We start from the raw sequence: 22,522 nt of genomic DNA, 5'->3' as shown, positions 1-22,522 counted from the left end.
GCACTTTCCAAGCATTTAGACAGCCCCTATGTCAGTCTATAATGTGTAAACTACATTGGCTAGAATGTAATTTGCTTTCTCTTCTGCATTCCCCCACCCCCACCCCTGGCATTAGCAACACTCACACCTAGCACAAACAGTGTGTAAGGCTGTTTGTGCTAGGTTTGTGCACACATTTTTATTCTTAGAGAGGAAGCTATCATATTCTTTCTTCCTATAGTATCTTTCTCCTGAATTTACTGCAAGGTGATTTCACCCCTTTCATACCATTTTAGTGTGATAGAGCCATCATGGAAATGCTTGATCTCAAGAATTTGCATTTTCATAAATGTTTGAAAGCAAATGTTTTCCAATATGGTGAAGTATAAATTAGTTGTGTGAGTGTAATGTATCAGTCCATTTATAAAACAAAATTCCTTACTAAATTGGATGCCTGGGAAGGAGGGGAATACGGAAAAAATGCTTTGATGTTGACATTACATCAAACTGGCAGTTTGCAGACCAGTTCACAAAACCATTGTAATCCCTGGTGAGCCAGGCAGATTATTGTCTTTTTTCTGTTTGGTCTGAAAATGTACTCGCTGTGAAAACTGGATGTGATGAGAACCGTCCAGAGAGCTTTGGCTATTGGCAATGCAATAAATAATTAAGCACGGGCCACAACTTTGTGTTTCGTGTTCATTCCACTTTACATAAGTTTTGGTGGCATGCAAAAGGTCACACAGGCTTCTGGGGTGGCAAATAGGTTTGTCACAAACACATGAATTCTGTGCCTTCCCACACATAAGAACCCCAAGGACAGCTTTCAACAGACTTGCTGTGATATCACTAGATCCAAACTCGGATGATACCTTACAGTATTTGGGGAAAATAAGTAGAAACCATTTTGCTTGGGTCAGTTCCGGTTTTCATGCATACATATCTCAGTCTTAAGGCAGCCAGGTCTGCCCTGGGAGACTGGTGTGGGGAGAGTGGTTGTGGCGGTGTGTCTCACGAATACACTGGCTTGTGACTTCAATTGCCAGAATCCAACCCTCCCACTGAAGCAGGTTAAGCCCTGGCACCAGATGAGCTAACAACAACAACAACAACAACGAGGTAAAAGGAATCCATCCCGCTGCACAGCCTGAGGAAGGCTCTGCCTGCTCCGACCGTGGACCAGGCCGCCTAGGGGCGCGCGAGGGGTGGGCTGCGCTCCCTTCGGGACAGCTGACAGGACTTGAGGAGTGGGAGGTGGGGGCGGCTGTGATAGGCGTTCGCCTGGCGTTGCCCAGGCGCCTGGTTGGTGCTCGCTCGCCCCGCGCGCGCAGTGTGTGCGAGAGCGTGTGGCAGCAGCAGGGCCAGGGAGGGAAAGTAGCGGGCGGGGTGCGTGAGTGCGTGTGTGGGGAGCGGCTCTTCCCGGCTGCACTCAAGTGACATTCAGCGCGAGCAACAACACACTCCCAAGTCAGCCGGCCAGGCAGGCAGGCAGCGAGCGAAGCGCGCACCGACGCTTTCCCTCAGCTCGTGGCGCTTTTCGGGTTTAAATAAAGTGAAATACATCGAAGAGCCCCCCCCCCCCACTCGCAGGCTCGGCACCACTGTGGGAGCTGCTAAGGGACCCTCGCCGCCCTCCCTCACCCTTTGCCAGCCCTCAGCCAGTTTAGACACTCTTCTACCCTCTTGAGAGGTTTCCTCGCTTTCGGAGGAGAAGGGACTCCTGAAGAATGGGAAGGACCTGCCTGGGCTTTGCTTGCCATCCTTCCCTCCGCTGAAAGGACGAGACCAAAGCGCCCTACGCGGCGGCTGCCAAGCGCCACTCGCGTGGCCGTGGGGGCTGCGACTTCGAAGGAAGTTTCTCTCTCTCTCGCTCGCTGGGGAACCAAGAGTCCTCGTCAGAGCCAGCGCCGTCGCGCGCGCTCTCCCTCGCCTCCCGCATCTCCGCGCGAGGAACTTAAGACAGAGTCGGCGCGGCCCAATCAAGGCGGCCCGGGCCGTTCAGGTAAGCGCAATGCTCCGAGAGTGCCGGCGGGGCGGAAGCTGTTTGCGCGCGGCTTTCAGGGGAGAGCTGCCTGCCAGCCGGTGTCCAGGCGCGGCGGGGCTGGGGCAGGAGACAGAGGGCGGAAGAGCGTCCTGCGCCGCTGGGCTTGTTTCTTGCCACCCGGCTGGCGCGCTCGAGCAGGAGCAGCCCACGCGGGCGCAGAGCAAGTTTGGGCCCGGGCAGATGGAGGTGGACGTCGGAGCCGGGGAGAGGAGGACGCTGATTGGGACGGACCAGGCTTGGCAGCGCGTGCCACACTCTGCTCTAGGGGAAGGGGGCGCTCTTTAGACGATGGTATGACTGCGAAATGGGGTCAGCTAGCCCGGCTGCCGTTGGGGGCCGTCCTGCCCATTCTGCTGACGGGGACCCTTGACTCCTGTCCCAAAGCCTTGCCAGGACAGCACCAATGCTTGCCCACCCTCCACCGCTAGGCTGCCGGTACAATTCGAGTTGTGCACCCCAGGATCTTTCTACCGGCGCTCCAGGATCTCTTTCTTTCAATCCGAGCTATGCGCCCCAGGATCTTTCTACCAAGATTCTGAGGCACACAGCTTGGACAGGAAGAAAGACAGACAGAAAGAAATTCATAGTGCCCCAAGATCTCTTTCTTCCTTCTTTTTCGTCTTTCTTTCAATCCGAGCTGTGCGCTCCAGGATTTTTGGCGAGGTGGGTGCACGCAAGCCGAGACTTGCTGCGATCCAGAAGCATCTTCTGCAAATATGGCAAGAGATCTTGGAGCTCTCTCAACACCCCCACCCCAATCCGGGAAATCTTTCTGCCTCAAACGGCCGCTTTGGGTGTTTGTGCAGCCGGGCTGCCCAGGATCTGACTCGAAACAAGGGCATCCTGGACGAGTATCCGTTCCGACGGAAGTGGAGAAAATCTTCTTGAGTACGGTGGGTGGTGGGAAGGGGTGCCCGAGACGCAGGAGGCTGATAGGATCGACCCATTCTCGTCGAGTCTGCTTTATTTATTTAGTGACCTATGAGATCAGTTAAAGCGGATTAGTTACCTCTTAGCACCTTTTAAATCCCGCTGTCGACCCCCTCCCCATTACTGCGCGTGCTTATGGTGGTTACACTGAAGGCTCCGATTCAAATTAATAGCTGCAAGACAGGTAGAGTGTGTGTGTGTGTGTGTGTTCATTATTCTGGATTAATTAACACGGTGTGTAAAGGTGTGATTTTATACGTGGAGAGGACGGGGCTAAACTTGGTAAAGTAGGTCGTTTATTTCTTATCCTCCCTCACTCCCCTCAATGAATCTGGATCAAACTCGAGCGTCTAAAATAATGTTGCCCTGTTAAACTCAGTGGGAAATTTGCCCTTGGTTCCTCTAAGAGCAGGATGCCTGATGAACACCTATTTGTCTGTCTTCTGTACTCTGCTCGTAGCCTTCCGATGAGACAAATCTCCTGCCTGTCTGCGTCTGATCTTCTCTTTATCTCCTTCACTTTGGGACGTGTATTATTTCTTTGTGCTACTGGAGGGTGGGGGGAGAGGGATCAACCCGAGTTCAACTTTTTCTGAGCCCGAGGCGTGGGCGGGGGTGGAGTGGGGGGAAAGAGATAGCGCTTTCAATGAGGCGCAACTTTACAGATTTGCTTACAAGGTTTCCTTTCTTCCCGTCGCCTCCTCTTCCCTCCTCCGGCCGTTTCCTTGAATGCAAAGTTTCACTGGCGAGCGGATCCGCATCAGTGGTAGCATTTAGCCACCCGCGATGAGTTTTCAGAACGCTCCAGTTTTTGGTGGCTGGGTGGTTTGCTTATTAGGTTCTCTCTCTCTCTCTCTCTCTCTCTCTCTCTCTCTCTCTCTGTGTGTGTGTGTGCCTCCCTCTCTCCCTCCCTCCCTCTCACCCACCCCACCCCCACTTTAGCGGATCTTCCCATTACTTCTAAGAAGGAACTTCGAGTACTTTACCTGTCCATAAAAACAGAACAATAAAATATTTCCTGGAATTGTGGAAGATGGGATTGCGGAACAGATAAAGGAAGGAAGGAAAAGGAAGAAGTAGGGAAGTAGCCAAGAGCCAGCCTGTTCTTTAAACATAGCTTCTTCTCTTCCTTCCTTCTACTACCAGTATGTGACCCTGTATTCTCCTCCAAACAAACAAACAAACAAACAAACAAACAAAAAGTCTTCAGAGTAACCACTGACATGATAGGGGAGTCTGGCATTTGCCTCTCCCCACATCACCATTACAGTCTGACCAAAGCAAAATTTGTTAAAATGATGCCAGGATATTTGCAGAGATTTAAATGTTTGCATTCTTTTCATTACTTTGGTTTCTTTTCCCACTTTCAATGACAGTTGCTGAGTTTGTGTTTTCTAAAAAGTTAATGGGTAAAATCCAACCTAAGTCCTACTTAGAGTAGACCCATGGAAATGAATGGAACTTAAGTTAGTCATGACTAACTTAAGTTCCATTCATGACAATGGGTCTGCTCAAAGTAGTCACGACTAGCTTAAATTCCATTTGTTTTAATGTATCTTGTCTAAGTAGGGCTTATGCTGGATTTTACCCAGTATAACTTTTTATATTGTTTAAAAATAAATGTGTGTGTGTGTGTGTGTGTGTGTGTAAATGGAATAAGTTTCATTTTTAGAAGCTGCTTGCAATTAATGCTGTATTACTCTTGTGTGTTATAGAAAGTAACTTTTTAACTCTACCTAAGTTGCTAAAATTAGTCATGAAAACAACGACGAAACATTCTACAGAAACAAATGTGTTTTTCCAGAATTTTTAAAAAATGGTTTTCACTACTGCACTTTTTGGGACATTCAGTGGATTAGCCTAGCGATTGAGTTAGGTGGTTGCCCTGTTTTAATTCATAGCAATTAGAGCAAAGGAACTAGAAAGACGTTACTGGATGGAATGAATATGAAATATGTGTGGCTTGTATTACACATTTATTCCAACAGAGTTGAAACTGTGACTATAAAGTATCTCTTAATCACTTGCAGATACAGCTTTTTATCTCTCAAAGAGTATATAATTGAAGGTTATCCCTGCTCTAAAAAAAAAGCGCTCACCACAAGTTTATTTGTTCTGGACCTATTTAACACTCGTGTGGGAAAGTATCATGCCTTCCTCAAGCTGGTTAGCTTATTGTTATAGATAAATGCAGTATCCTTGCCAATGCCACAGAGAGAGAATGCTGCCTTTTGAAACAACTGTGGTGGGTCACCCTAGGAAAGGGGGGTTAACTATGGAGTGTAAAGACCAGATGATTCTCTTCTTGGTGTCTCAGTCCTCTTGCTATCCCATAATATAGTTTTTTTAAAAGTAAAGTATATATGTGCATGTGGCAATTTCCACTAAAGTATATGTTTACAATGAGAAGGTCATTTGAAACGATCCTGCAAAAACACAGATCTCATATGACTTGTTTACAGTGCTCTGCCAGGATGCAGATTGCTCTGCAAAAAGCCAAGAAGTCCAAATGTGGAATAGAACATATTTATTTGTGAGTCAGTACCAGGCAAAGTGCTTGTGATATTAAAATGGGATCAAGTCCCAATCAGGGGATCCCTACTGTACAAGCCCAACTCTGTACCACCTGAGTTGTTCCAGATTTTCACTGTTTTAATTTGGTAGAGAACCTGCACCCAAATGTCCTGTAGAAAGCTGATAGACATAGATTTTTTTCTACATACATCTCTATACTTGTAGCCCAATCCTGTGCTTGTCTACTTAGTAAATCGACACTGTTCTCAGTGGGGCTTATTCCCAGGTAAATCTGCACAGGCTTTAGGATGTAATCCTATGAACACAGTAGACATACTTCTGAATAAACGTGTATAGGACTAGTTTATCTGATTTTTATCCTTCATTAAAAACAACAGTACTTCAGAATAATGTTCTTAGTGACAATAATGGATGCTATATAATATAGAATAAGTATGCTTCTAACCATATCTTATATAACATTTTACATTTAGAGAATAGATTTGGCAATGGATACTGAAGAGTTGTCTTCCCCAATCTGAGCCCCTCATATGTGTTAGACTATGGCTTCCATAATCCCCAGCCAGGTTTTGCAGATGCATTCCAATACCTAGCTGAATGTGGACAGCATACAAGATATTCATGTGAGCTGGATCTGTAAGGGATCCTAAATTCATCTCATATAAACTTTTCTGAACAGATTGTGTGGATGAAACATTGTGATGAACTGTTTTCATTTTTTACACCTACACTTTCCCCCTCATTTCCAGAGGAATATTTTCCAAATTTATCTTATAATAGTCTATTGAACTCCACCATTTATAGTTACTACCATTCCTTACATATACTGGGAGAAATCTCATAGCTCTGTATATCATTGATTTACCAGACAGCTCTTGTATCAAGAAACATTTTTTTTTAAAACAATGTGTCAAGAGTAAGAGATATGCAATTTTGAGTGTAGGGAAGAGTGGCAGATTACTCACCAGGGCTAATCTTTTTTTGGGTTGGTGGGTGAGTTCTGTTTAAGATAGATGAGAACAGAAATATACATGATAAACTGAAGGCTAATTTATAGATCTAGAACTCACTAGAATTTTTGTGAATGTGAAGCAAATTAAGTGGTTGAATATTGGCATGTGGTGCTACTCTTTTCTGCTTTGCGTCTTTCTTTAAAAATAAGCAGGAATTTGGGAACAAGAAATATTCACAAATCCTTGTTCTGATGTGTTCTGTTGCTTTTAAAAGAGTGAAGCGTAGCAATTTTTCCTTAGTTCAAACATGCTGACGTTACAAATGATAACAATTTCTCACCATGAACAAACTCCAAATGTATATGAGAAAATATTTGGCATCATCTATAAGTATGTCAGGTTTCTGTGAAGAACATGATGAGTGCAGTGTTCTCATCACTGGTTTGGGGTAAAAATACACTTAGTAAAGCATGCAACATAATCTAACATATTTTTCTAATTTAAGGGTTTGAATTTGTCACATGCATGTTAGGCAGATGTTTGATCGCTTGTGTTTGTATGCTTTTAAAAGAATGTAAGCCTATGCTGCAGGGTTTTGCTATTTTATTGTTTTACTCTGTACAGCACCATGTACACTGATGGTGCTAAATAAATAATAATAATAATAATAATAATAATAATAATAACAACAACAACAACTCTGTTTTAAAGCTATGTGGCAACACAGCAGTAGCATTTCATAGCACTAGGTGCTATGTTACATATGTTATGGTCACTCATAGAACATATTGTTGAACAAAGTGCCCTCTTTTGTATAACCTGAACTTCTGCATTATTATATTTGACATAACTTTGTCCCACCAGTTCTAAACACACTCAGAGTTGCTTTCCATATTTATATTCCCTATGAGTCAAATATGAGTCTGAGACACAGTTTTGACATTCATCTACTGTACATTTGATTCAGATGCACATTGGACTATTCTCGTATTAGTTATATAGGCAGTCATCTTTTAACCCAGTTTCATCCATAGATGTGTTTTAAAAACATGAATCAGAAAAATACAGTAATCCAAAAAGCAACAAGCAAGTCTTTTAAGTATTTCTGCCCTCCTGTGCTTGTTTTTTCCTGGTATTGGTTGTAGCTCAGTGATAGATCACACGTTTTGCATGCAATTGGTCCCAGTTCCCACCATGGCATCTCTAGGTAGGGCTGGTGGATGATTATTTATTATTATTATTTATTTATATAGCACCATCAATGAGCCCCTGGACAGCCACTGCCAGTCCCTGTAAACAAAACTGAGCTAGATAGACTTGGTATAAGGCAGCTTACTATGTCCCTATAGTTAGAAGATGTCCCAAATTGAAGGGGAATTCAATTATCTGACTTACATTTACAGAAAAACATAATATATGCAGACAAAATATGGTTTTAGATCCAGAAGTATGGATTTATTGGTAGAGCTGAAAGCAAATATATGCCTTCTCTTGCCCTACTAAGGCAAATGAAGCTTTTCCATGGCTGCCAGATTTTCTCTTCCTTGTTCATTTCAGACATACACTTGGACAAATTTATAATCTATCTAATACTGTTTCTTGACACTGTTGTGATTGTGGAAATGCAGAACTTTCAATAGCTTTTTAAAAACCCCACAATCAACAAGAATCAACAAGCAAACCATATTTACACATACCAACGTACGGAGTTGGAAGTCTGGTATTTATCAATGTGGTGATTTACATGCAATCAATGAACATTAAAAGTTTGTAATACAGACATAGCCCCAGTTCTAGTTGCTTTTATGAGGATAAGTGTCTTATATATCAATCCCAAGCTTTATCCCAGGTTTATTTGCCTGCCAATCCATTAACATCTGGCATAATATCCTGGTTTGTGATGTACTGGCACAGTGCTGTTATTCTTCATCCCCTAAGCAAGTAAATGTTGGTGCAGCAGACAGACTTAAGATAAAGTTATTGGTACCTATACCAATTAAGAATGTAAGAAGAACCCTTCTGGGTTCAGACCAAAAGTCTATCTAGTTGAGGATTGTGTTCAAGCAGTGGTCAACCAGAGGCTTATGAGAAGCCCACAAGCAGGACATGAGCACAATTAGAGCATCTTCCTGCTTGTTTTCTCCAGCAACTGGGATTCAGAAATTAATATCCCATATGGGATACAGTTAAAATAGCGCAATTGGATTTAAGCTATTGAAAATCCTATTGATTCTGAGTGCGATTAAATTGGGGTTAAATTCTAATGCATTGACTCAACTGCATTGTGAATTTGGTTATCCATCACTTAAAGCAAATTTACAAGCATTTTCTTGGCTGTTTTTCCCCATTTCTGAATGTACTTGTTCATGCCATTGCTTGGAGAAAAGTATTGTTTGCATGCATAATACATTAATACACCCAGCATGCAATTTCTGTGATGTCAATGTCTTCAAAAATGCTGCTACAGCAGTGGAATTACTGGCAAATATGTCTGTGTACTGCTGGTATGCTCATTAAGGGTGCTTCCAAATGGAGAGCTCCTAGTGCTACCAATCAAAAGGCATTTTGCAGCTATTTCATCTTTTCTTTCTCGTTTTTGTTGTTGTTTTATTTTTAAAAAATGGATGGAAGAAGCAGTGGTAAACATAGGAGCATTACATATTTAGGACTTCTTCTGCCCCATCCCTGGTAAAATTCCATCAACGAGGCAGGACAAGTGGACAATAAAGGCCTCGCCTGGAAGCATATGCTTCTGCAGGTGATGGTAGACCTCAGACTGTTAGGCATGGTTGTGTGAAGTAAAGTAGCCAGGAAGGTGTAGTGGGTTTTTGGGTCATTTTAAACATCAGTACTGTATATAAAAATGTGTTATGGCTGTCATTGAAAATTAAGGTGATTAAAAAGAAACTTTCAATATTCTTGTGCGAAAGGGAATAACTATATGTCACATGCTAATATGTGGAAGAGAGACCTGACACTTTTTATTTTGGGGGAGATGGGAGGGGCTAACCTGCTGTTAGCCCATCTCCAAGAGCATCTCTACACCAGCGACATATGGCATGTTTGTGATTGGCCACTCACTGAAGTTTACAGGTCCTTTAGGTGCTGTCATCAACCTCATGCACATATCTTGCACCTTCCCCCAGTTATCCCATTCTAAAAACACACACACATGAACATCCTGATCCTTCTGAAATATTGCAGGATTTCCTAACATGTGCAGCCAAACTTGTGCTACAAAGCACCCACAAGAGGGTGATATCCCATTCAAGGCTATAAGCACCAAAAGGAGGGGAAGTTTTCAATTACAATCCATGTGGTTGGCAATTCAAACCACATGGTTCACCCCTGTCTGGCTGTGTAATGGAGCCTATCACAATCACACAAACAAGGAGCCCCAGTGAGGCAGCATGATTTCCCCCTAATGTAAAGACTCTCCAAATTGCCCCACCAAACAAACAACATTTTGAAGTCCCTGGGAGAAAAATTAACTCCACGGGGGATGGGCTATTTGAAGCTGAGAAATTGCAGGCAGCAAAACAGTTTAAACACTCTCATCCATACTGCTTCTTTTCTCTAAATGCCTCCCCCCAGCTTATTGTTTTAATTATTATTTTTTAAAAAAAATGATATTTGGTGTCTTTCATATGTTAGTGCATAATATAGTTAGCCCCATGTGCTGTCAGATCATATTTCAGAATAGCTTGGATAAATTGTAGCTGTCCTATTTTGAAAAAAATCCCCCATGTTTTGCAGCTACATCTCCATCCCTATATTTGAAACTATGACCACAGCTAGACCTAAGGTTTATCCTGGGATCATCCACGGTTCGCCCCTGCCTGAGCACTGGATCCCCTGTGTGTCACCTAGATGAACAGGTTTGACCCCTAGATGATCCAGGGATAAACCTTGGGTCTAGCTATGGCCTATGTTATAATTTAGGAAAACAGATTGTGCAAAATTAAAACATAACTTTGCAGTATTAAAATAAGTTCCAAACTATGTACAATAACAGTAAATTTGGGGTCTGATGGTTGGAAATGCAAACACATTAACGTCAAAGGGGGAGATTTACATGTAAATGTGAATTCATTTATTTGTTAAGCAACTTGAAGGTAATTTGGAAAACCGTTCATAGACCGATGCAAATTTGTCAATCTACATTTCAGATGTTTTTAGATTGTTGGTTGTTTTTATGCTCTTCATGATTTTAATTTTTGTGAACTGCCCAGAGAGCTTCGGCTATTGGGCGGTATAAAAATGTAATAAATAAATACATAAATATAGATCTTGTCTTAAAAATATAACCTGACATGTTGCCACACTGTGTACAGCAAAAAGTTTAATTACCCATGATCCTTGTGGAAAAAAAATGTCGATCCTGGACACAAAAGCTCCTTGAATATGAAAGGCATTGGACTGCTGATTTGCAAAACATGCTTGAAAGTCTAAGTCTACCATCTCCCCTTTTAATATGTCAAATATATCTGAAGAATAGTGAATAAACACATCATCAGAAATCTCATTTTGTAAAAGGATACACCTCATGATGATATGAAAGACAAACTTTTGGGCTTAGCCTGTCAACTTAAAAAAATGCTACGAAAACAAGGCAAAAATCTAACTTAAGTTTAGATGAAGGAACGCCAGAGCTATGTTTCACTTTTGTGGTGCTTTCATGCAACAAAGCGACAGCTTTAACCACAGAACATCTGGGTCCTAGCTTCTGTTACAGTAGAGCTTTTTAGGGGGAAAGCATGCCTTGTTTGACTGTGCATTCATTTAAAGCCATTAACTTTTGCAGTCATTTCAAAGCATAAAAAACATTGTATCACCATTTTCAAGGGGCTATTTTCAGTTTCCTTTTTAAATCGTGCCACTTTGGTGAAAGTTGAATTTAATTTGATTACTAAGCAGGTATTTATAATGCCATTCCTCAGTTTTTTGTTTATTTTTTAAGGTAGGTCTACTAGTTAATGCATTCATTTTCACATTTATATTTAGCATCACACTCTCTTGTCAGTCCCCCCCCCCCTTTCCCTTCATTTTTTTGTAGCTCTGGCACTTGGTTTTTATACAGGAGGTAATATAATAGAAAAATAATGTTTTAACAGAAAGCCATACAGTTATAAAGCTATTTTTGGATTGCCTTTTGAAAAACATATCTTTGTATTTGATTCATCTGTTATCTTTAATTTCACAATCATAAGAAGGACTATAGATGCATAGACAAATAAGACTGAAATAAAAGTAAAATAAAAGCTTTTTTATTTTCACAAAGAGTGGAGCAAGTGAGAATAATGAGGTTATATTGTAGAAGTTATACTTAGATACAGGAAATAAACAAACAATCTTTAACATATTTTAATTGTGCAGTCATCCTTGCTTATTCAATAGATTTTATGGGGAGCATTCAGACATCTATGACCTGGTTCACATGCAATGACAATCCATGTTTTAAACAACGTGTGTTGTGCACATGCCCAATACTTAAGCTTTTAAACAACAACCTTTGATCAGATCATTCAGAAGTTGTTAGCGTAATGTCTAAACCCAGACACTTTGGATTGTTTGCGGTTTAAGCACACCAGAGTTAACCCATGATTTGTTCTTAGGTTTAGTGTTGGGTTGTTTAACCCACTAATAAACCCAAAGTGTCTGGGTTCAGATGTCACACTACAACTTATGGGACATTCCAAGGTTGTTTACAGAAACTGGAAGTGGCTCCCATGCAGTGTGCGGACCCAGAAATCATAGGTTAATTAATTAACCTATGATTGACTGCCAAATGCCCCTTTTATGTGCAGAGTGGCCCATTGTCCTCCATTTGTAGTGCCCCCTTGTTTTCCCACACCTTCATCCATCTTTTTTCTTAACCCATAAGATCTATTAAGGAGGAAAAGATGGAAAAGCTGCACAATGTCTTTTGATTGACACAGCTAGGAAACCTCCACCTGGAAGCAACCTTTGTCAGTCTACTTAAGTGCAGTTGAATTTAATGGTGACATTAGTCACAGATTGAAACATACATGCTTAAGATGACTGCCTTTATTCTGGAGAAAATGGAGCTTCGGCTATGGGGCAGTATATAATTTTAATAAACATATAAATAAAAGCTGGAATGTGTCTCTTGGTCTAGATTGGGGGCTCATGCTGGTTTGATGTTGAACATTTCTCCCTGCCTGGCTATTAAAGGTGCCAGCACTGAGGATGGGGCAAAAAGCAGCCAGGTAGGAGCAATTTTCAGTAGAAAATCCAGATCAGGAGGCTGAGCCTATATTTTCTCTCAAATAAAAGAAGGCAGATTACATTGCATTTAAACCAATGTCATGTGTAGTTTATTTGACCATAAGATTGCAACTTTATGCACAATTATATGGAGTAGGACCTATTTCTGAATATTCAGACATAGGATCAGGTGGCAAGTCAGATAAGAGTTGCAACCTTAAATGAAGAGAAAAGTCCTTGTATGTATCTGGAGAATGTACATATCTGGTAGTGCAGAGAACTTATAAACTGTAGCTGTGTCTTAATGAAGTGAAAGGGGTGGAATTATTCCCCTCTCACCAGTAGATTTTTATGTATATCTCTAAGCTTGTGACTTACTATCACTTTTTTTATCTACATGTTTTGTATGCACAGATAGATCGATTTAATGTTTTCTGAACTGCATGTTTCTTGTAGTGGTAAAAATCAAACTAAGCTAAAGGAGACTAGAATGCGATATGAAATATGAGATGATTTATTATTATAGCAAACTACAGGGGGATATCATGACAGGGACAAGTACTAACTCTTAGAATTGATGAACAGCCCAGGGAGGAAGTCAATTCTTAAGAATGGGGATGATATGAAATTGGAGGGAAGTTAGATGTTGAAGCTATAAGGAAGGGGACCAAGGAAAAACCCTGATATCTACCACTTAAAGGGTAAAATTAAGTTACTGTACTAACTTTAGGGTTATAATTATGACTGTAAAATATTTTTAAAAAATCATTAGGTTTGATCCAGATGAAGAATGACATCCTAACCTCTTCCTCTAGTACTGATGGCTGGAGGGGGATAGCATGTTTTCATCCCCTGGCAGAGAGGAGTGTCATTGGGAGTGTGGTACCGTCATGACAGAGGGCCCTGGTGTGCCCAGACAAGCAGAAAACTGTCAGCAGAGGTTCTCCCATCAGTGGTATCCAGCCCTGAAATGGATGTTCCATGGCTGGGGTAGGGAGGAGCTTGGATCTGGTGAATCCAAAGCTGCTGAATTCTCCCAGATGGCCTGATCCAGGCTCGTTAGCTAGGCCAGACCTCATTTTGACATAGTTAATTTCTTCCTCATTGCTGTCAAGGGGAGGGGGTTATAAAACAAGGATCCACACCTTTTGCTTGGCCAGAGTGAATGGGCAAAGATGGGGATGAAGTAGTAGATCCTCCTTTTTGCTTACCACCAGCCTCAATCAGGATTGCGTTGCCTGTTAGTTAAACTTGGTTCCCTTTGAAATCAGTGGGAAAGTTAGCCCCCCCCCTCTCTCTTTCCTGGGGATGTGACAATGGATTCTCCTTAGAGTGAGGCTATAAGGACTGCCATGTGAAACACTACAATTCAAAATCCATCACTATGCCACTCATTTCTGGTTTAATACTTTTACAATTTCTTGATGCTTGTGGCTCACTAGCAATCATGCAATCTATCTCCCAGTCAACTGGAAACTGAGCATATTTTGGGGAACAATTTATTTAATTTAATTACAATATCTAAACAGATTCCAGAACAGAGAACAATAAAGGATTAAAAGGGAATAAAACATCATGTTATTTTTTTTTAAAAAAAACAGAATTCCAATAAAAATTAATAAAAATTAGAAAAAGGACGGCTTCTTGAAATAAATATGTTTTCAGCAGGTGCTGAAAGCAACACAATGTACCTGCCTAATCTCCAGAGGCAGGGAGTTCCACTGAAAGGGAGTCACCACACTGAAGGCTCTACTCTGGGTGAATTCCAATTCGGTATAATTTAATTTAATTTTTAATAATTTCTACCTCATTAATGAGATACACATTAATCCTCATTATCCATTGTGTGCTTTGACACAAATCTGGACACTTGTGCTTCACTTTGATCCTTTTTCAGGCACAAAGGTGGAGTTAGGTCAGTGTTTTGCCTACTTTATACTTCTTAGATAAATGCCTCTAAGCACAGATGCAGTAAGTATGTTTGCATAGAAAAAGCTGCACTACGATGAGTAAGTATGGCTGGGATTATTAATCTGGAGGAGGCCAGGCAAAGTAGGGCACAGTATGGGACAATTGTGTTTGGTAATCAAGAATGTATAAAAATAAAAGGACCTTGTAGGATGAGTACACGTTTGCACAGGAACTGTGAAGTGGTTACATGCTTGTTGCAGGGAAATCTAGATGGCGTTCCACTGGTTAGTCCAACTGAAGAATTAGTTGCAGGAAAAATTCATTTTCTCCACAACAGTGCATCTTTTGCATAAGACTAGGTTCTGGATGGTGGTCATAGTTGGACACATAGTTGGATGGTGGTCATAGTAGGACACCTTTTAGAAAGTGCTGGTGAAATGTCCTCCCTCTACCACCTCCCTCCACCACACTGTCCCATTTTGTGAGTACCAAGAAAGTCTTCTTGCTTTAACATTTATTGGAGGCAGTGTGCTTTGTTTCTTCGGTGCTGAAACACATGAGCTTTGAAAATGTTTGCTAGATTATGCCCACCTCCCTAGGAATGAAAACCAGTCATACCGTATTTGGTTGTGCTTCAGCTAACTAAAGATTGTAAGTGGTGTTTAAAACCCTTGCTTCTTTATCTGTAACACACAGACTGTGAATAAATTCTGCTAAATTAATAGTTAAAGGGCACTGTGGTGTTTATAATAACTTTTGTTTCTCCAAATTGACATTGTAATGCAGTGCCAACTCCAGGGCCCTTGGGCCAGATATCTCAATGTTCCTCCACCCTCAGTGAGACTACTATCTCATTGTCATCAACTGTTAATGCTCCTCATCCTCTTACCCCTCATTGCTTTCACTCACTTACATGGCAGGTAGAGAGCCAGTGAGCAAGTAGGCAGTGGATCTACTGCTCCTATTGACTGGGCCAGAGTGAGAGGCAGGAGAACAAGCAGGTTGCAATGGTGAAGAGGAGAAATGATGACAGGGGGCTCTTGTCAGTAGGACCCTGCTGGGATATCAGCCCTTGGCAGGTGCCAACAATGCCTACCTTTGATGCCAACCCTTTGTGTCCTAGATAACAGAATCTAGTAATCATATACTGTATATCATAATTTATTTCAGTCTACAGACAATTTTGGTATATCAAAAGCAGCCACAATGCAGAACAGTGAGTTAGATCCAGACTAGATAAGTTGCATTTAGTATCCATTGAAATCAATAGGACTTAAGTCATGAGTAGCTGGTCATGACTAGCTGTGGATCCAACCCAATGTATGTGTGTGTACATGCAAGATAGGGGAAATGTGTGTCTAACAGCTAATATGCATAACAACCAGCCATTGCGCTCATTCTCCATATCTCATGGAGAATGTGCACATAATCTATCCATAACCACACTTCCTGGTCAATATATACACACTCTCCTAACAAAGGCTGTGCATAGGAGAGCAAGCAGGTTTTGCTGTATATAACTAAGGGCTTTTTCAACTCTTGCAAAGTCAGGTACATTCACTAGTTCTTCAGTAAAGTAGCTTTTGAACAGTGCTTGTTTTGTTGCTAGGATTAATACAGATTTACCTGATTTCCTTTTTCAGCCAAATCTAATTATTTGCCATACATATATTTAATGCAAAAAATGATAAATTAGGTAAGAATAATCGTCAACATTATTTTTACTGCTTCATAATTCATCCTGAGCCTTTGTGGTAGAATTGGATAGTTTCTAGGTCACCTTCCTTTGCTTACTAGCAAGCTTGTAGAATCAAGCTTACAAACACAAAATCAGGTCCTGTTCCCCTTGTACTACTAAGCTGCCATTGCCATATATCACACATGAATATTCTTTTCCTCAAGCTGTGTAAACTGACAGCATTTGAAATTTCACTGCAACAGAGATTATGGCTACCACACTTCTCACATATAATAAAAAGGAGCCACTGTGTGAAATTTTAACATATTAGAGAATTGGGAGCAGTTTAGGCATATTTTCTACCCAGACACATCCTCAGTTAGTAATAAGAATAAGAATAACAGCCACAGTAGCCCTGTTTGCCTGGGACCTTACTTTACCCTGTGGTTATGCTCAGGTATGTATATTCAGTATTTCTACTTTTGATCGCATACATATTTGATTTTAAGAGAGCATTATTACTTCCCTGGCTGTATTTTATAACATTGGGAAAAGAAAGAATAAGAACAAAGAAATGCAGTGATATATATTAAACATTTCATATTTAGAGATATTTCCCCTCTTTCTACAAACTGCAGTAGTTAGATTATGCATCTTCACTGAACGAAATGAGTAACGAGTGTAACAGGGTTCTAGGCCAATATAGAAGCTTAAAGGATGCCATATTTTGCAAAGTTTTTGCAAAATCCCCATGTTGTCATGAAGATGAGATGATCTGTTGCTTCTTACTTAGCTCAGTTGTATTTTATACTGATCTGCTTACGTTCAGACTGCTTAAATTTACTTTCCCATTTTGAAATCTGATGCAAATCAAGCTATTAGTTGTCTGAAGTTGTGATAATGAAGGGTTAAAAAAAGCTAAACATCTTTGGGATGTTTTCTGGGTTAAGGCAGAAAATGAAAACATCTTTGAGCAGATATCCATGCCTCTGTTCTGTAGAAAAAGCTTTCTTCTAAAACACAGTTTGACACAAATATTGTTCTGAGAGGAAGCTAAAGACCTAATATGGTCCTGAAAAAGAAACCGTTGCGTGTAGACATACACCTAAGACTAAAGGGCCCTCTTTGTTACTCAGTATGAAAAGACTTCCATCAGCCTCCAGTTGCTGTGGCACCCCGGCTATGGAATGAGCTCCCCAGAGAGGTCCGCCTGGCGCCTACACTGTACTCCTTTCGTCGCCAGCTGAAGAACTTTTTATTCTCTCAGTATTTTAACACCTAATTTTAACTTACACTTAAATTTTACTGTTTTAATCCTGTATTTTAATCTTATATCAATTTCTGCTGCGTGGTTTTATCCTGGTTGTGCTTTTTATACTGTATTTTGTATTTGTGTTTTTAGATTGTTTGTTGTTTTATTATGTTCTTCATAGTTTTAATTTTTGTGAACCGCCCAGAGAGCTTCGGCTATTGGGTGGTATAAAAATGCAATAAATAAATAAATAAATAAAGTGAGAAATAATATTTATTTATTCCTTGCATTTTTGCTTCCTGTGGAAGCTGTCTGGGCAGTTCACAAAAATTAAGTAGAAAAGAACTCAGGGGTAGCAAGTGTTATTTCCCTCTTTTGGAAAGTAGAATGTAGGAGGAAAGTAGAATGTTATGGAGAAATAAAATATCTACCTGGATGAGGAACTATCTATCCTCTTGGCTAGAAAAAACCTTTGAAAATTGATACTTAACTTTGGGGAAATAAAATCTGAGAAAGAAGTAATAGTGGGCAATTCCTAATTTTGCATAAACGAAACTCAATGGGACCTGCTACTTAACTTCTCTGTTTAGCATGTGAACAAGCAAGTATTTGGAGTGTCATGCTTCCTGTTTTATATATTTTGATGGCCCTTGTGAATGTGGATAAATATTCTAACAAAAACGTATTTTGCTTTAACTAAAAGAGTTGCAAATTATTTAACCGCAAGTGTAAGTGGGCCTTCTTTGGCTGTTTATTTGGGCTGGAGCATGAACTGTCCTGGATCTGGAGTGTGCTGCTGACAGAAGCCTTCCATGAGGGGAATTCCATGTGTGGGATACTCCTCCTGGCAGAAGGCAGGAGGCAACTTTCCTATTTCTCCTTGCATCTCCTTGTGCTCCTGAGGGTTGGGGGACCCACAGGAATAATGGGGTGAGCTGCAAGTTGGGAAGAAAAATTGCTTCTCCCATCTTCCACCAGTGAGATTCTCCACTCGATATGAAGCCTCCCATGAACAGATGGAGCCCTACTGTTCTCAGAAAGCACACTTATGATTCAAGCAATTATGTTTAAAAAATGCATCTACTTGTATGTTATTCCATTTTTATTTCTGTTTTAAATATATTACAGCAGCCTTCCTCAACCTGGTGCCCTCCAAAGGTTTTTTGACTACAGCTCCCTACATTCCTCACCACTGCCTTTGCTGGATGGGGCTGATGGGAGTTCAAGCCCAAAACATCTAGTGGGCACCAGTTTGGGGAAAGCTTTGCTTTGGTGTAACACTTGTGATGTTTATGAATTACCAATAGGTGGAGTTATATGATGTTTGAATAGATGCAAGAAAAGCCCATATAGAAGAAACCAGGAGACCTCCCATGGAAAACAGAACAGTTTCTCTATTCAGTCTTAGACAGGGAGGCATAAACCTCTTCAGTTTTGTGGAATTAGACTGCATTTAGTTTATGCAAACAAACAGATTGGAAAGAGCAACCATGTGTGACTCTCCAGAGAAAAGGGACTACTCCAAAAAATGGTAGGAGGCATTTTCAGTTATGAAGTTTGGATTTAGTTAATCAGAGAAAAAGAATCATAGGGTATGCAGAGAGGAAACTTAAATATGTAAGGGAAATACATCAGTACCGTCCTGACTATGTGAGATTTGGTTTTCATTGTGAAAGATGCCACTTTGGGAGGTGCAACTGTAAACACGTTGTGAAAAACACACACAATTACTTTCTAGTAAGTTGCACATTTTTTCACTTTGTTTGCAGCTGTTGCTTCTCTAGTCTGTTGCTGCTTGGAGGGAGGGGATAATGTGCATTATCAGATGAGTGGTTTATCGCACGTTCATTGCTGGCCACTCACTTTTTTTTTTGCAGGTCCTTTTGACAGTGCCGTCTGCCATCCACATGTCTATGCTCCTTCTGGTCTTTTTTATGTGATGAAAATCCATATTTCTTTTAGGTGAAGCTTGCCACCATTTCCTGCATGATGTGAACGCCCACTGAATGGGCCACGTGATTGTTTCTGCTTCCCCTTCCTTCCCCATGTAAAGAAAGATAAAGCTGTTTGTCACTATTGTGGGACAGCAGCAGCAGGCCAAAGCAACAGTAGGGAAACATGATTTTCCTCCCAACTTATGATGCTCAATGGCAGTGAACCAAATGTGCATCCAAATGAAATGGAAGTGTTGATTTTCTTGCACTGCTTTACTTGAAATGGGATGCATATTGGATTTCCATTCTTGCGTAAGCAAGCGTCAGTACAGTTAGCTTAGCTCTTTCCCCAACATGTGCCTCCTTTGGTGAAGGTTTATAATGCAAGAAGGTTGCAGAGAAGGGTAGGTTCATTTTGCAAGGGGTGAAAATGTTCATGAAATGCATTCCATCTCTTTTGACTCGGCACAAAAATGAATCCAAGTTGTTCTTTAACTCATCATACAACCGATACCCAATTGATTTTAGTGGAAGTTACATGGGAACAAATGTGTTTAGAACCGTAATCTTAGCCTATTCTAAAATGACAGTTAAGGATGTTCTGACAAATGTTGAGGCCAATAGAAAATTCTAATTTTTTGTTTTTAGACTGTAAAGAAACTTCTGTGTCAACTAGTTCTCACTTTCTCTTTGATCAGTCTTCCCTCAATGATCAGAAAAAGGTTGTGATGGATAGCCCAATGAAAACTTTTGAACTCATGAGACATAGGCCATGGCTAGACCAGTCCTATATCCCGGGATTGTCCTGGGATCATCCCTGTGCATCCAAATGACACACGGGATCCCGGGAGCAGGCAGGGACAACCCCTCCATCTGCCTGGGATAATCCTTAGGTCTAGCTAAGACCATAGTAACCTGCAGCTCTGAGGAAAAGCTGAATTAATATTAACTTCAGGTGCCCTAATTTAAGCCAATAGCAAAATTTCTCAGCTCAGTAATTACTCCATGTCATAACAAAAAACCCGGATTGTCCATATTCCTTTTTAATTGCATTTCTGAAGCATTTTTTAATATTTTTTTTAGATTATTTGACAAAATATAATTTCTTTTTGGCAAGGAATCATTCATATAATATATTGCACTATATTTAAAACCTGAAAACATCCCATCTACATGCTTAAGGTGTCTGGATAAAATCATAGACAGTAATAAAATATGTCTCCTCTTTCTCATCTTGTTTGTACAAATGCCTGCATTTACAATGCTTTCTGTTTTTGAGTAATGTTCATCTTAGGATGGTTGATAAACCTTTGCTAAGCCTCAAGATGCTTCTCAAAGGCAAGCAGTTGGATCCTCAACTCATCTAAGTCTATCTTCTACTTTGGAGAAACAAAATTCCCTTGACATACATTCCAGCCCCCTCTTAATCTGGAAATAATAATGCAGAACAGGAAAGCAACTGAAGCAGGCTTCCCACCTCCTAGTCTCTACATATGTCCTCCAAATCCCCCAGCAGCTCCACAAACATGAAGATCCTGAACTTTGAACTAATTACTCCCCCTGCCCCATGGAAACATTGTTTTCTTTTACTTCTCTTTTTAAAGAGTCACCTTTAAATCTCACATATGAAGTGGCATCATTAATGCAAGAGGCTTGAAGGTTTCCAGATTGTTGTCCTGGTTCTTCATCTGTGGTACTCTGACCTATGTGCCTGTTTATATACCCTCTTCCTTTTCTTTTTTCTTCTTTTTTTCAGACTAGCTAGTTAAAGGACTAACCTTTCCCCTACCATGAACAAATAAACACTGAACAAGCAACAAAGCAAGTCTAAAACTTTTGATAATTTTATTTTGATAAATCTTATTGCAGTTTTATCAATGGCTCTGCAAGTGTTGTTTTTTTACGTCATTGCATAAATTATTTCCTGTTCTGTTCTTAGCATATGATTACAATAATTGTTCAGAAACCAAAGTATCTAGGAGAATGAAAAGCTAGATTGGTTCTAGAGAATGAAAAATAGAAAGCAACTGAAATTATACATTAACTGGATGAACTAGGTCAAACTGGAGTCCCAAAGACAGCTCTGCAGTACAAAGACAGTCAGAACTATTTCATGGTTCCTATGAGAGCATCCCATGGCATCTGCCAGATTCCTGCTCCTGAGGCAGTAGACCAGTTGCAGAACCTTTTTCAACCCAAAGACCAATTTCATTTTGGAGAAGCTTTAAGGATCATGTTCTGGGAGTGGATTTTGCTGACGGCTAAAGAGGCAGAGCCAGAAGGGAAAGTGGGCAAGTCCAAAATACAAAAATACCAGATATTTAGCTTAATGACCTTATTGCTGGTAACTAAGATTTAGGAGAGGCATTTCAACTTTTTAACATGAGGGGAAAACCCCCAAACAATAGATGTTTGGAGAGAGAGACAAGGGAAAGGGGCATTGTCTTCCGAAGTGCTAAATTAGGGATTCTAAAAGGCTGGATTTGGCCCTGGCTCTAATACTGGAGGCTTAGGTGACCTTGGTGGCCTGGAGCACCCACTATCAACTTCATGAGTTAAATGCCAACAATACCCATTTCTGGACAGGGATAGCCGTGCCACAGTCATTCATGCACTGGTAACCTCACAATTAGACTACTGTAACACGCTCTATGTGGGGCTACCCATGTGTGTGGTTTGAAAGCTGCAGGTAGTGCAGAACACAGCAGCTAGGGTGCTCTCGGCGACACCTAGCTCTGCTCATATAAAACCTGTATTAAAAGCACTGCACTGGCTGCCTGTTAGTTACCGAGCCACATACAATGTTATGTTGTTATCGTACAAAGCCCTAAACAACATTAATCCATAGGACCTCCATCTTGTTTGAATTCAACTTCAACTGAATGCCTCCTCCAAGCATTTAATGCCTTATAGGTATAACCAGCAGGGCCCAAAACCTTGGCTGCTACCTTTTGTACCAATTGCAGTTTTTGAACACGTCAGACGCAGCCCAATGTAGACTGTTGTTGCAACAAACTAATGTGGATGTGACTAAGAAGCTATGATACACTGAACACTTGTCCTTTTGAAAAATTTACC

The 22,522-nt window shown here is 40.8% G+C and overlaps 1 protein-coding gene across 1 annotated transcript in view; it reads left to right on the top strand.

The window, feature by feature from the left end:
• The first annotated feature begins 1,887 nt into the window (after positions 1-1,887).
• The window catches only part of NDNF (neuron derived neurotrophic factor), a 41,474-nt gene continuing 20,839 nt past the window's right edge, over positions 1,888-22,522 (top strand). The window contains exon 1 of the mRNA XM_063135804.1: positions 1,888-1,981. The gene's annotated coding sequence lies outside the window, so the exon portion shown is untranslated. The remainder of the gene's footprint in view (positions 1,982-22,522) is intronic.

Source organism: Elgaria multicarinata, chromosome 10 (assembly GCF_023053635.1).
Source record: "Elgaria multicarinata webbii isolate HBS135686 ecotype San Diego chromosome 10, rElgMul1.1.pri, whole genome shotgun sequence".
Taxonomy (NCBI): domain Eukaryota; kingdom Metazoa; phylum Chordata; class Lepidosauria; order Squamata; family Anguidae; genus Elgaria; species Elgaria multicarinata.
This window is presented reverse-complemented; position numbering and strand designations above follow the sequence as displayed.